Consider the following 12,980-nt stretch of genomic DNA (forward strand, 5'->3'; position numbering starts at 1 on the left):
CTTTTATACTGAACCTCATGGAGCCTGGGGTCCCCTGTATCCCCATCAAGGGCCACCTCATGAGAAGAGGTGGCTCCAGGGGCCCATCCAGCTCCAACCAGAGCAGTTTCATCTTTATGTGTGTACCCATTGGGCTTCTCTAAATTCTCATGTGAAAAAAGGGTTCTGAAATGTTAACAACAAAAAGTTTGAAAATCACTTACCAATTTTAATTGCCTTATTTTCGGTAGGAGAAAAACTGTGGCTCAGAAATGTTTAATTACAGGTCCAAGATCCCACATCCAGTCAGAATTAAAAGGTAAAATTAAACCCCTGGCCTCCTGACTTCAATTTAGTATTCTTTGTTAGGTTGAACAAAGGTGTTTCTATCTTCTAGTAGAGATTTCCTGCCCTGCCGAGGAAGGTAACTGTAGTATTTCGCAAGTGTGCCTTTGAATTGCACACTTGCTGTCCTTTCTATGCATGTGTCTATCTCAGTATTTTAATCAGATGACCAGACACTGAGAGTACATTAAAGAAAGTCATTAATGATTTGCCTCCTCTTTCCTGACATTATGCCTTATTATGTTGGTGGATGAAGTATGTTTTTTTCTCCTTTTATTTTGGTTTTTTTTTTGCAGTTTTTTTTTTTTTTTTTTTTTTTGAGACAGAGTCTCGCTCTGTTGCCCAGGCTAGAGTGAGTGCCGTGGCGTCAGTCTAGCTCACAGCAACCTCAAACTCCTGGGCTTAAGCGATCCTACTGCCTCAGCCTCCCGAGTAGCTGGGACTACAGGCATGCACCACCATGCCCGGCTAATTTTTTGTATATATATATTTTAGTTGTCCATATAATTTCTTTCTATTTTTAGTAGAGACGGGGTCTCGCTCTTGCTCAGGCTGGTCTCGAACTCCTGACCTCGAGCGATCCACCCGCCTCGGCCTCCCAGAGTGCTAGGATTACAGGCGTGAGCCACCGCGCCCGGCCTCTCCTTTTATTTTAATTCTAGAAAATGATAAACTTGTCCTCATGACTGTTAGGTTTGTTCCAGGTGGGAACTCGAAAAGTATGTATGGGATAGAATGCGGTTGTACTCACCATCAAATTGGTTTTAACCGATCAACACTTAAGTGCGAACGTATAGGAATAACATTCACTGGGTGTTGGGCAGATGGGAAGGGGAGGAGGGGATGGGTGTATACACACCTAATGGGTGCGGTGGGCACCGTCTGGGGGATGGACATGCTTGAAGCTCTGACTCGGGTGGGGCAAGGGCCATATACGTAACCTAAACATTTGCACCCCCATGATATGCTGAAATAAAAAAGTAAAAAAGAAAAGAAAACTGAGGTTTGTGAAACAATAGCTGAAGGAGTCTGGAGAGTCCCGGGAGGTTGTAAACCTAACAGACAGCTGCAGCCAGCATTCCTATTCCCCTGACATGGACGGAACTACCCCCCTCCCTTATCTCTACAGGATGAGACTGACCCAGGGCTCCCAGGAACTGGTTGTTTAAAAAAAATTTTTTTTGAACACTTTTTCATATGTTTGTTAGCCATTTTTATATCTTCTTTTGAAAAATTTCTATTCATGTCCTTTGCCCACTTTTTGATAGGGTTGTTCAATTTTTTCTTACTGATTTTCCTGAGTTCTAAATAGATTCTTGTTATCAGTCCTTTATCTGATGTGTAGTATGCGAAAATTTTTTCCCATTCTGTAGGTTGTCTGTTTACTCTTGTGACTGTTTCAACATCTCTAATCATGAGGGAAATGCAGATCAAAACCACAATGAGATATCACTTAACTCCAGTGAGAATGGCCTTTATCAAAAAGTCCCAAAACTATACATGTTGGCGTGGGTGTGGAGAGATAGGTACACTCATACACTGCTGGTGGGACTGTAAACTAGTGCAGCCCCTGTGGAGAGCAATGTGGAGATACCTTTTTTCTTTTTTTTTTTTTTTTGAAACAGAGTCTCACTCTGTTGCCCAGGCTAGAGTGAGTGCCGTGGCGTCAGCCTAGCTCACAGCAACCTCAAACTCCTGAGCTCAAGCGATCCTCCTGTCTCAGCCTCCCGAGTAGCTGGGACTACAGGCATGCGCCACCATGCCCGGCTAATTTTTTCTATATATATTTTTAGCTGTCCATATAAATTCTTTCTATTTTTGGTAGAGATGGGGTCTCGCTCTTGCTCAGGCTGGTCTCGAACTCCTGAGCTCAAACGATCCGCCCACCTCGGCCTCCCAGAGTGCTAGGATTACAGGCGTGAGCCACTGCGCCCGGCCTGAGATACCTTAAACAGATTCAAGTAGACCTACCATTCGATCCAGCAATCCCATTATTGGGCATCTACCCAGAAGAACAAAAGTCATTCTATAAAAAAGACACCTGCACCCGAATGTTTATAGCAGCACAATTCACAATTGCAAAGATGTGGAAACAACCCAAATGCCCATCAATTCATGAATGGATTAGCAAAATGTGGTATATGTATACCATGGAATATTACTCAGCTATTAGAAATAATGGCTATATGGCATCTCTTTGGTTCTCCTGGAGAGAGCTGGAACCCATTCTATTAAGTGCAGTATCCCAAGAATGGAAAAATAAGCACCACATGTACTCACCAGCAAACTGGTTTCCCTGAGTGCACATTTGGGAATAACACCAACTGGGTATCGGACAGAGGTCGGGGCTGGGTGGAAGGGATGGGTGTATACCTACTTGATGAGTGCGATGTGCACTGCCTGGGGAATGGTCACGCTTGAAGTTCTGACTGAGGGGGATGGGGTGGGGGGAGGGGAGGGGTGCACACCTACATAATGAGTGTGATGTGCACTGTCTAGGGAATGGACACACTTGAAGCTCAGACTTGGGGGGATGGGGAGGCATGGGCAATGTATATAGCCTGATCTTTTGTACCCCCATAATGAGCTGAAAAACAAACAAAAAATAAAAAAAAAAAAATTTATTGCAGTGGCTGTTCTGGCCCAGGTACTCACTCCCCTCTAAGAAACCCTCTATAAAACCCAAGGCTTTCCCCTCCCTCAGGGTGGACGCTTTTTTGCCTCCACACATCTGCACCCAGATGCTCAAAATAAACAGCATTTTGCTACACATGAGTCTTCCTGCATCTCTCTCTCTGCTCTGGACCTAACAATGACTAAAAGAAGAAAATTAGTCATCAGATTTTGGCTCTCTTTGTCAAGGTCATGACAATTGTTTGCAGACTTTCTTCTTAAACAAGTCCCCTTCCAAGTTGTGGATTCTCTCCCAAGCAAGGTCTCCTTTTGCTCCGTTGCCTATTCCCACTCAAAACCTAACTTGGAGACATTCCTTTCAAGACTCATGCTCTTTCCCAGTCACAAGAGGCATTAGCATATTCTAGACTCCAATCTCCACTGCAGAAGAGGAAGAGAATATGGGTGGAGGGGTTGGAGCCCAGGGAGGAAGTATAGCTTTCAATCACTCAGCTTCAAAGTCCAACAAACATTTATGGAAAATCTACAGCTTGTAATGAACCACTAGGGGCTTATGGAGGATGTATTTGATCTGTTTCAGAAATTCATACTCTACTTGGGAAGGCAAATATATAAATACAGTTAAATATAATACTGTAGGGAATGAAGTATATGCTAAATAGAGCATACACCTTTAAAATGTATAAAAGAAAATCAATTAAAATACTTTAATGGAATGTTTACTTTATGTCAATCACTGTGTGATTTATACAGTAAACCAAATTATATAAACCAAATATAATTTGATTTCAGCTTCCCAGTGACTTATATTTGTACGTTTGTCTCCCCCACTAAAAACACAAGTCACTAGAAAGCTGGAATTAAATTACATTTGATTTATATTTTGTTTACTGTATAATTATTATGTTTTTAATGGGGGGAGACAAAAGTATAAACAAATTGTTTCTTTTTCCCAAAACTGGAAATTTTAAAAATTTAATTGTAGCAAATTTACATTGCAGCAAAGCCCTACGGAATACTAAAATATGTAAAGAAATCACTGTTAACAATTTGGTGTTTCCTTCCTAACTCCCTTCTCTTCTCTCTCCCCAAACACACCCACTCGTACGCACACAGACACACACACACTCTCAACAATTTATGGCAAAGCATCCTTTAGCATCATCAAAACAGATGTATCAATCTGTATGCCCTTTGCAATGGCTACATCCTCATTGATGGATATTTCAGTTATTTCCAAATTTCACAATCATAGATAATGCTCCAATGAGATAAAGAGCATGCATTTACCATTTTTATTCTACTCTTCAAAGTATGCTTCAGTTTATGCTCCCTCCAACTACGTATGGAGCAAACCTCTTACCTTCACCCTAATAAATGATAGAAATTATCAGTCTTTTATATTAGAAATTATGCCTATTTTAACCATTAGGCCCCAAAGCAAACTGGCAACTTTTAAAATTTCTATTAAAATTAAAGGTTGAGCAACTATTTTTTCATTTATTTATTGGCCAATACTATTTTCTCTTCTCTGAGTTGCCTGTCCATTTCCAGTGGATTGTCCATCTTTTTGGTATTGTTTTTGAGGAGTTATCTGTATTATATAAATTAATCTTTTCTCTATCATATTTATTATAATTTTTCCCAGTTTTTTTTTTTTTTTTACTTCCTATTTTGCTTATATTGTCTTCGTGCAATTTAAAAATATAATTGCATGCAGGCCGATCTGTCAACCTTCATTTATGGCTTCTGCACGTAGCCCGGGAAAGAGGACATAGGTGTGAGGTAAGGTGCAGGCTGAAGGAGCAGAGGGTTAAGCACGCACCGCGGCGGTACAGAAGGGACAGAGGACTGCGGCGAATGGAAGGACCACACTGCCCCAGTGGGAGCCGGGCTGGCTTCCTCCACAAAGCAAGTTAGGAAAGGATTAGAAAGACAGAATTAGAAAGAGGGTCAGGAGAAGAGGCAGAAACACACACTGAAGCCAAACCTTAGTGAAGTCCCAGGGTGGGAACCTGTAACCCTATAGCAGACATGGGGAACAAATGTGACCAATGAGATTTTCGGGGCGTTGTGGGAACTGAGATTCGCCAGGTGGGTGGAAGCGTGAGGCTGTCCATTTCTTGGCACATAAGGCCAGATTTAAATGCCAGCCCTGGGTCACCTTGGTTTATAGGAGCCTGGGAAGGAAAGATCTAGCTTTGTTCCAAACCCAGGGAGGACCTTCACCCCTAAAGGTGGGAAAATTCTACTTACTAACCCAAAGTTAGGCCAGAAATATGCTTTAGGGATTGGCTTGAGGAGAAATTCAGAGCCCAGTTCTGCCCCAGGAAGGAAATAACAAGGAAGAATGGATGTTACTGGTCAGTGAGGAAAGGCGGGTACTGTCACCGTCCAGAAGCAATCCCGGGTCCAGGGCCCCAGGGTACTTCGGCACCACCCGCAGCCCGGACTCCGCGGCAGGAGGCATGGAGAATAGCGCCCTCTGGTGGTGCGTGGCGGGCGCCTCAACACCTGGTTGGCGCTGAGCTGGAGTCCTGGGAAGGTACTGTCTCCCCCGGCTCCTGGGTTCCTTCTTGGCAGGGGCTGATCTCAGAAACGTTGGGAGGATGTGTAGGGAGAGAGGGATGATGTCATGACCTTGCTCACTGTGGAAACAGGTATGGACCAAAAATGAAGCAGCAAAGGAGAACACCAGGGAAGACCAAAGGGGAAAATTAAAAAAAAAAAAAAAAGTAGAGATGCTCTGTTTTAAATTTGGCAAAGTGGATTTTCTTATTTGCCCCAACACGCTTACATTCCTGAGGCTTGGCACCACCCTGCCTTGCTTTCTGGGACTGGGTTCAAGCCTAAACTTGGTGTAACAGAAAGGAGCTTTTGTTAATGTGCTCAAGGCTGAGGAAGAGCCAGCCCCTTGAGCACACCTGGGCAGGGGGCACATGGGATGCGTGCTAGGAGAGGCCCGTCCACAAGGCGGGACACTGGACAGAGGTTTAAAGAGGCCACGTATCCACGGGGCAGCAGGGAGCAAGTTCAGAGAGAGGCGATTGCTCCCTGGAGAGGGCAGTGGGCTTGTGGGGCACCCAGAGAGCCCAAATAGAAAGACCCCGGCCCAGGGAGGGATGATGGAGGAGGAAACACCGCAGGAGGCACCCCAATATCCACCTTGTCTGAGAACCCTTTGTGCATGGGAAATTGCCATCAAACCTGAACTGAAAATCCCTCCTACATTCTCCTGAACTTTGGCTGTGTACCTCTGGACTGTTACAAAGTTGTTTAATGAAAGACTGTAACCCTTACCCCTTCCACTAAGTGGAACATGAAGACATGCCTGTTTCTTGCTCCCCATCACATCTTTGGAACCTGTGCTTCAAACAAAATAGGACCTCAGTAAGTCACTGTTAAATGAAGTGTAAGAATAAATGAATGAATCATTTTCTGTGCACCTCCAGCTGGCCCCTGAGTACAGCAGGTCCATCTTTGGTAGTCCATTGTTGATGAATGAACGAGTGACCTCTTGGGAGCCTAGATTGGTGGTTCCTAGGTTGGTTGTGAGCTGAAAGATATTGCATAAATGTTGGGTTGAACCACTGGTGGGAACTTTGCTCAAATGCAGGATGTGGGCTGAGGGCCTCTCCTCTTCCTATTTTTGAGGGTGGGGGTTGGGCACTGAAAGTGCCTCTGATTTGCTAGTGGGGCCTGAGAAGGGGCTGCCAGATCTGCAGAATTGAGAGTGCAGGGAGGAAGGAGGAAAAAGAGGATGTAAGCAGCAGCCAGCAACAAACACAAAGCCACCCACAGGGACTCATGCTGTCGAAAGTGGGCCAGGACCCTGGAGGGATCTGAAATCATCATTCGTTATCTGCCCATGGACCTGCCCCAACTCTTCGCAAGACAGAGGCCAGGGTCTTTATGAAATGGGGATAATAAGCATACCTCCTCTGTAGGTTTGTTTGAGCGGATTAAATGCGAGTGAAGCACTTAGCATAGCATCTGGCTCAGAGTGTACACTCAATAAATATTATCTAATATTATTTGCCAACAATTTCTGGATGTTCATTTCAATTTTCTGGCACATTGATACAGAGGGGAGCTGGAAAGTTGTGAGGCCTGTGGTGTCAGGGTGACCCTTCTGTGGAGTCATCTTTCCCTGCCTGACCTTTCCTGGCTGCAGGGAAACTGGACTGGCCTGTAGCTGCCAAAGCCCAGCTGTCATTTCCTACGTCACAAGGTCCGGTTCTGCAAAAGCAGATGTGGAATTGGGGTGTGGGCACAAGCTGTTGAGACAACAGGATTGGGCAGAGGCAGAAGCTGAGTTTTGATGCAGCCCTGACAGAGCTTCAGCCAACTTGGCTGGAAGCTCTAGAACAAGTGATATCCCTTGGAGTAGTCTCACTTCAGACTAGAATGCCTGGGCCTTTAAACCCCCACCTCATTCAGTCACTAGGTATGGGCTACCCTGGTAAGGGCATGACCTTGGCAAGGAGATACCTGCATCTGAGGCAGACCGGGAGACATCCAGCAGCAGGGGGCTGTCTGCTAACTCCACCCCTGCAGCAGGGCAGCCAGTCCCTACAAGTGCTTCTTGATTTGTGACCCTCAGCCCCTCGTGGCCTGGAACACAGAGGCAGATGCTTATTACTGGAGTTACTTTTTGAAGAATCCATTTGCTTAAATGTTGTGTTCACAGCACGCATACACAGACATGGCCTCACAGTGCATGTGGCATGTTGGTAAGGGGGGCTTTGGGCAAATCTGAAGCAGATGGCGAAGTAAGGACAACTAGAAAGCTCTTGCCACTGGCTCGTGGTGGAGCAAGTGGGTCTCAGTCCTTCTAAATGTTCTGATACACTTGGGCCTGAAAGACCCTTTCCAGCTAGTCCGAATGATGGTTGTGGGAAGAGCTTGGAGGGGGCTTGGCTGAAGAAGTCAGCATCCCAAACGCTGGCAGGCAGAAACTGAGGAGGAGGAGGAGCCACCTGAGAAGGAGGGAGTGCTCAGGGCAGCTAAGCTGGGGAAGGGAGGATGTGGCTTGGGTGGGGAAGGACAGCCCTGGGATGCAAAGCACCTGGGCTCTACTCCTAGTTCTAACAACAGCTTTGTCTCGGGCAAATGATTAGCCCCCACCGAGTTTCAGTTCCTCTGTCACACGCTCGTGTACTCTAACTCATCTTCATATCCCACTTACTGTCACAGAAGCTGACATGCTTCACACATTTATTGTTTGTGGCCACCTCCGGTCACGACTGAGTGACCCTTGCGCCATAAACTGAAAAACTATACAAAATATACAAAACAGTGATTGTTTTCGGACCTTAGGCAACATGCAGTTCAGGACTGTGAAGACAGATGAGGTGAGCCCACTGCTACCGGGCAGGTGTCCTCGTTCTAAGGATGTTGGCTTCTAATCTGAGTAACATGGCCAGCACTGGAGGGTTTTTATGACAGAAGTGATACTATCTGATTTCTATCTTAATGGGATCATTCCTGCTGCCATGTTGAGGACAGACTGAAGGGGGACCAGGGTAGACCTAGGTGGCCCAGTTAAAAGAATACTGCAGTGTTATGAGCGAGAAATGATGGTGGCTCAGGCCAGGTTTATGGCAGCAAGGGCAGTGAGAAATGGCTGCAATCTGGGATATACTTTGATGGTAGAGCAGCCAGGATTTGCCCATGCACTCAATTTGGAATCAAGAGAAAAAAAATTTAAAAAAAGAAGAACTATGTATCATTTAGGATTGCATTTATATATAGCAGGAAACCCAACTACAATGACATAAACAAATGGAAGTTTACCTGTTTCACATAACTGGTTAGACCAAGGCTGGTCAGCTACTCAAGGTTGCCATCAGTATCCCAGGTTCTTGCTATCTTTCTGCTAAACCATACTTTAATAGATTGTTTCTTTGTCCTTTTGCTTGTGCCTCATGGTCTCAAGATTGCTGCTGTACGTCCAGGCATAATGTCAGTATTCCAGGAAAAGAAAAAATGGCAAAGGGACAAAAGGGGCCCTACAAGTTGAGTTTGTTCCTTTTTACCCAGAAAACACAAGCTTTCCTAAAAGCTACACCCAGTAAACTTCCCGTCATATCTCATTGGGTCATGTGGCCAAATTTAGGAGAATGAAATTATTATTATATATTTGCTTTAGGCAAATTACACTTCATCCCCTACAGCTGGGGTCATCCCCTACAGCTCCTTAAAGTCAATGGGTTTCAACTGGTAACTAGCAAATAGGAGTTCTGTTAGCAGGGAAGAAGGCGCATGTGGTGGGAAGGACGTTGGGTTGGTGATGGATAATTTCTATTGCTGATTGCTTTTTGCAATTTTCTTATAAAATTCCTCCCCTACATGTTTGGCCGGTGTATAAAATAAACATGTTTTGATAAGATGTGGGCACAATAGCACTGAAATTATGGAAGGCTTCATAAATAAGCTGATTGAAAGACACAGGAGGGACGTGGAGGAGGGCACCATTTCAGATTATAAAAAAATGGTCTATGAAGAAAACAGTGTCCTGAGGACCCATGAAGTCCACGTAGAGGATGGTAGACCAGCTGGGTGGTCTTGTTTGTTGTAGGTGATCTGGAGAAACCAGGGAAATACAGAGTGAAAAACTACTATAGTGAGAAGAAAATGCATGCGTTTTAATGCTGGAGGCAGGATTTCTCTTGGAGAACTTTTTTTTTTTTTTTTTTTTTTGGTTAGCAAAGTAGTTGGAAGGCCACTTAATTCTGAAAAATTAGGTCCCAGGATCTGGTCTTGAGGGCAAAAAAATGAAACAAAGAAAACTAAATTGCTCTGCAAAGTAAAGCAGAAATTTAAGTTTTGGCTGGCAGTGCAAGAGGAAGGATACAGGGATTTTAGGAACTGGGAAGAATTAAATGGATGGGAGAGAAAGTCATGTAACCCTCACAGTCAGTGGGCATTATAGTCCCTCCTCATTTTACAGGAAGGGGTCAAATGGCAGAGCCAGGATTAAAATGCAGAACATCTTGACCCGAAGCCTGGTGCTCTTTCTGCCCAAAGCCTCCCCTAGTGAGCATGGAGCTCAGATTTGACCTGGGAGGTGGTTCCTTGGTCATTCACAAACCCTCCCACTCCCCATCTCTGCCTATGGAAAGACTTGGTGGTGAGGGCCACTGCCGCCCTGGTCTATCAGGTGCTCTGGCAGGAAGTCCCACAACGACCTTGGGGAACAGGCCGTTTCCTCTGGTTAGTGCTGTGGGTGACGGTTCCACCTCCTCCCCCAGAACAAACTGACAAACAATCTTAGCTCCGCCTTCTGCCCGACCTCCTGAAACCTTGGCTTACTGCTAGGCAAACCGAGACTTTCAGTTTCCTGATAAGAAGGAGACTGGTATCTGAGCCTATAGAATAAGCACAAATTTACATTTGGTTTCCTTTGTAGAGAGAGAGAGAGAAAGGAGCAAAACAAACTGTTTTGAATCACATAGCCCCATTCACCCTGGGAACTTGAGCTCATGGTTTCTCACACACCTACCACTTGATTGCTGTTCAGACCCCAGCGTCCCTTCGAAGCTGATTACTGCTCTATTCTGCTTCCTCTCAGTGGCAAGGGCACAAGTCAGCTCTGTCATATATGCACCACTGGAGTATATGGCAATAATATTAATTCAAATATTCCAATTATTTAAAGCATTTTTACATATGAAATCTCCCTTGGTCTTTGCAGGAACCCTGCAAGTTATGTTGGTTGTGAAAACTCCTTGGAGGGCTGGGAGGGTATTTCCTTGGAGTTGAGTTCAGGCTTGTGTGGTTCAATTCCCAGCACTCAAAGGTGTGACACTCAGGAAATGACAGCTGCATGAACTCTTCTTAGGGGAAGACATAAAGGTGAACAGAGAAGTGGAAAAATGAGGGAGTAGGCTGCGGCTCTTTTGGCTCTTAGAAAAGCCTTAAAAGGGCACCTCCTGTGGCTGAGGCTAGCCCTGATCCCCCAGTCGGTACGCGATTCCAAGAGTGCAAGCTCCCTGAGGGCTCCGAGTTTGAGTGGCCCTACTCAGCAGAGTTCAGTTTTAGAACAGGTGTTAATTTGGTACATATGGTAAGTAGACATGTGGACACCTATACATACACACACTTGTGCCTCCATCTCTTTAAGACATGCGACGTAAGATGGAATGATATTCTCTGCAGGAGCCAAAAGGGAAGCAAAAGAGAGTGGTTTCTGAGACCCAAGTGGGTGACACGGTTGTGAGAGGGTTGGCAACCCTGTACCCAGCCTCTCTACCCCACCACCTGTCTCTCTTCCCTCCAGGCTTCTCCCGCTGTGGCCTTCCCTCTTTCTCCCATGGTTGTCCTTTAAAGCCTTTCCTCATTTCCTTGGCTCCGCCCACATGCTGTGGTCGCTTAGTGGATAGCCCTCTGTCTAATGTGGTTGTTCAGCACAGCGCCTTCCTGGGTGGGGCAGGGGCAAGGGGAGAGAAAGCGTATTGTGGCCCTGTGGGTGTCATTCCTTCTTGGGCTTCGTTATTAGAGTGATCTGGGCAGGTGGGAGTCAGGGGTATTAATCGATCAGTTAAAGTATTTCCTGGTTTCTGTGTTCGAGGACTGTATTAAGAGCTCACTGCTTTCTATTGTCTGTCTCTGCTCATCAGGTGAGAAAAGGGAAAAAAAATAGAAGATAACTATCCATCAGACCCCTTTCTTGGGCTGAAGACAGGAGCTTGGACAAAGGAATCTCCCGGATTTGGGTCCTGACACCACTAACTGACTGTGTGATGATGATGATGCTTCACACCCCAGCCAGGGAGGCCAGGGCCTGGCAGGCTCTAAGTTTCCCCCAGGCAGTGATCTTCCCATTGTTGAAACCAAGCCCAGCACTTGGCAGGAACAGCCTGGGGGCACATGAATGCCCCTGCTACCTTCCCTCCTAACTTGACATTCTACAATTCCACATTCTTTCTGTCAATAAATGGCCAGAGCCTAGAGGTTAATGAGGCACAGAAGGTGCAGGTGAACAAACAGGTGTGAAACTCAAGCAGGCAATAAAGATATTTCATTGCAATTCCGGTAAGAAGAAGAGAATTTTAATTCAAATTAATCAATTAAAATTCACGTAGAAAACCTCTTGGTAAAAGTATTATCGAAGGTCACTGTTCAAAAAAACCAAAAAGGTGATAAAGGGTGCACCTTATTGAAAGAAAAGGTGTAGGATTAGGAAGTCATTACTAGAAGAAGTGTTGAGTTTATTAAGTTATGGCTCATCTAGAATGAACTTGGGACTGACACTCAAGCCTTGTTTTCCCATCCAGAGTCCCAGACATAACCCCGATTCTGAAATTTCAGTTACTGTAGTCATGGGACTGAGTTAGTTTTGCCGTTTCCCTTGACTGGGTGAGAAAAGTGTGTAGTTCTGGGAAATTGCACAAGTAAGCAGAGAGACAATAAAGAAATAAATATGGGATTGAGACTTTTTTGGCAGATTTGTGTTCATTCAGGGAAAGTAATTTGTCCTCGCGGTGCTGCTTTGGTTACGAGCTCTGCTTACCTCACTTTGCAGATAAGTAGGTTTCAGTTACAAAGATTTTGCTTGTTACATTTATAAATCTTCTCTGTCAGAAGTTTGAAGTCTTGGAGAAAATCAGGCATTTTAAATTTCTAACTGTAGGTAAAAATATCTAAGAATCTTTTATGAATTACAAAGCCCCGCATGATCTTCTAGCACCTTCTTTATGCCTACATTGGTAAATGGTGTGCCTATTTCCCGAGCTTTAAGATAGAACTATATATCTGCCTTATCTCTAGGGGGTCACGTACATCTCTCTAAGGACTTCCGGTAGCTGTGGCACCTATTATGATGAACCTCTGGCCCATATAGGGAAGACAAAAACAAAACGAAACAAAATTGCACTCACCACTTTGGGGAATTCCTCAGTATAGAAAGTAGAAATGGGCGGGGCATTTTGGGAACAGACTGACTTGAATGTAGTTACACAGGATACTTGTTTGAGATCATCATGGTGGGCTTTGAGTACTGGGCCACTTGTCAGCTTCAT

This window comes from Eulemur rufifrons, chromosome 8 (assembly GCF_041146395.1).
Source record: "Eulemur rufifrons isolate Redbay chromosome 8, OSU_ERuf_1, whole genome shotgun sequence".
NCBI lineage: Eukaryota > Metazoa > Chordata > Mammalia > Primates > Lemuridae > Eulemur > Eulemur rufifrons.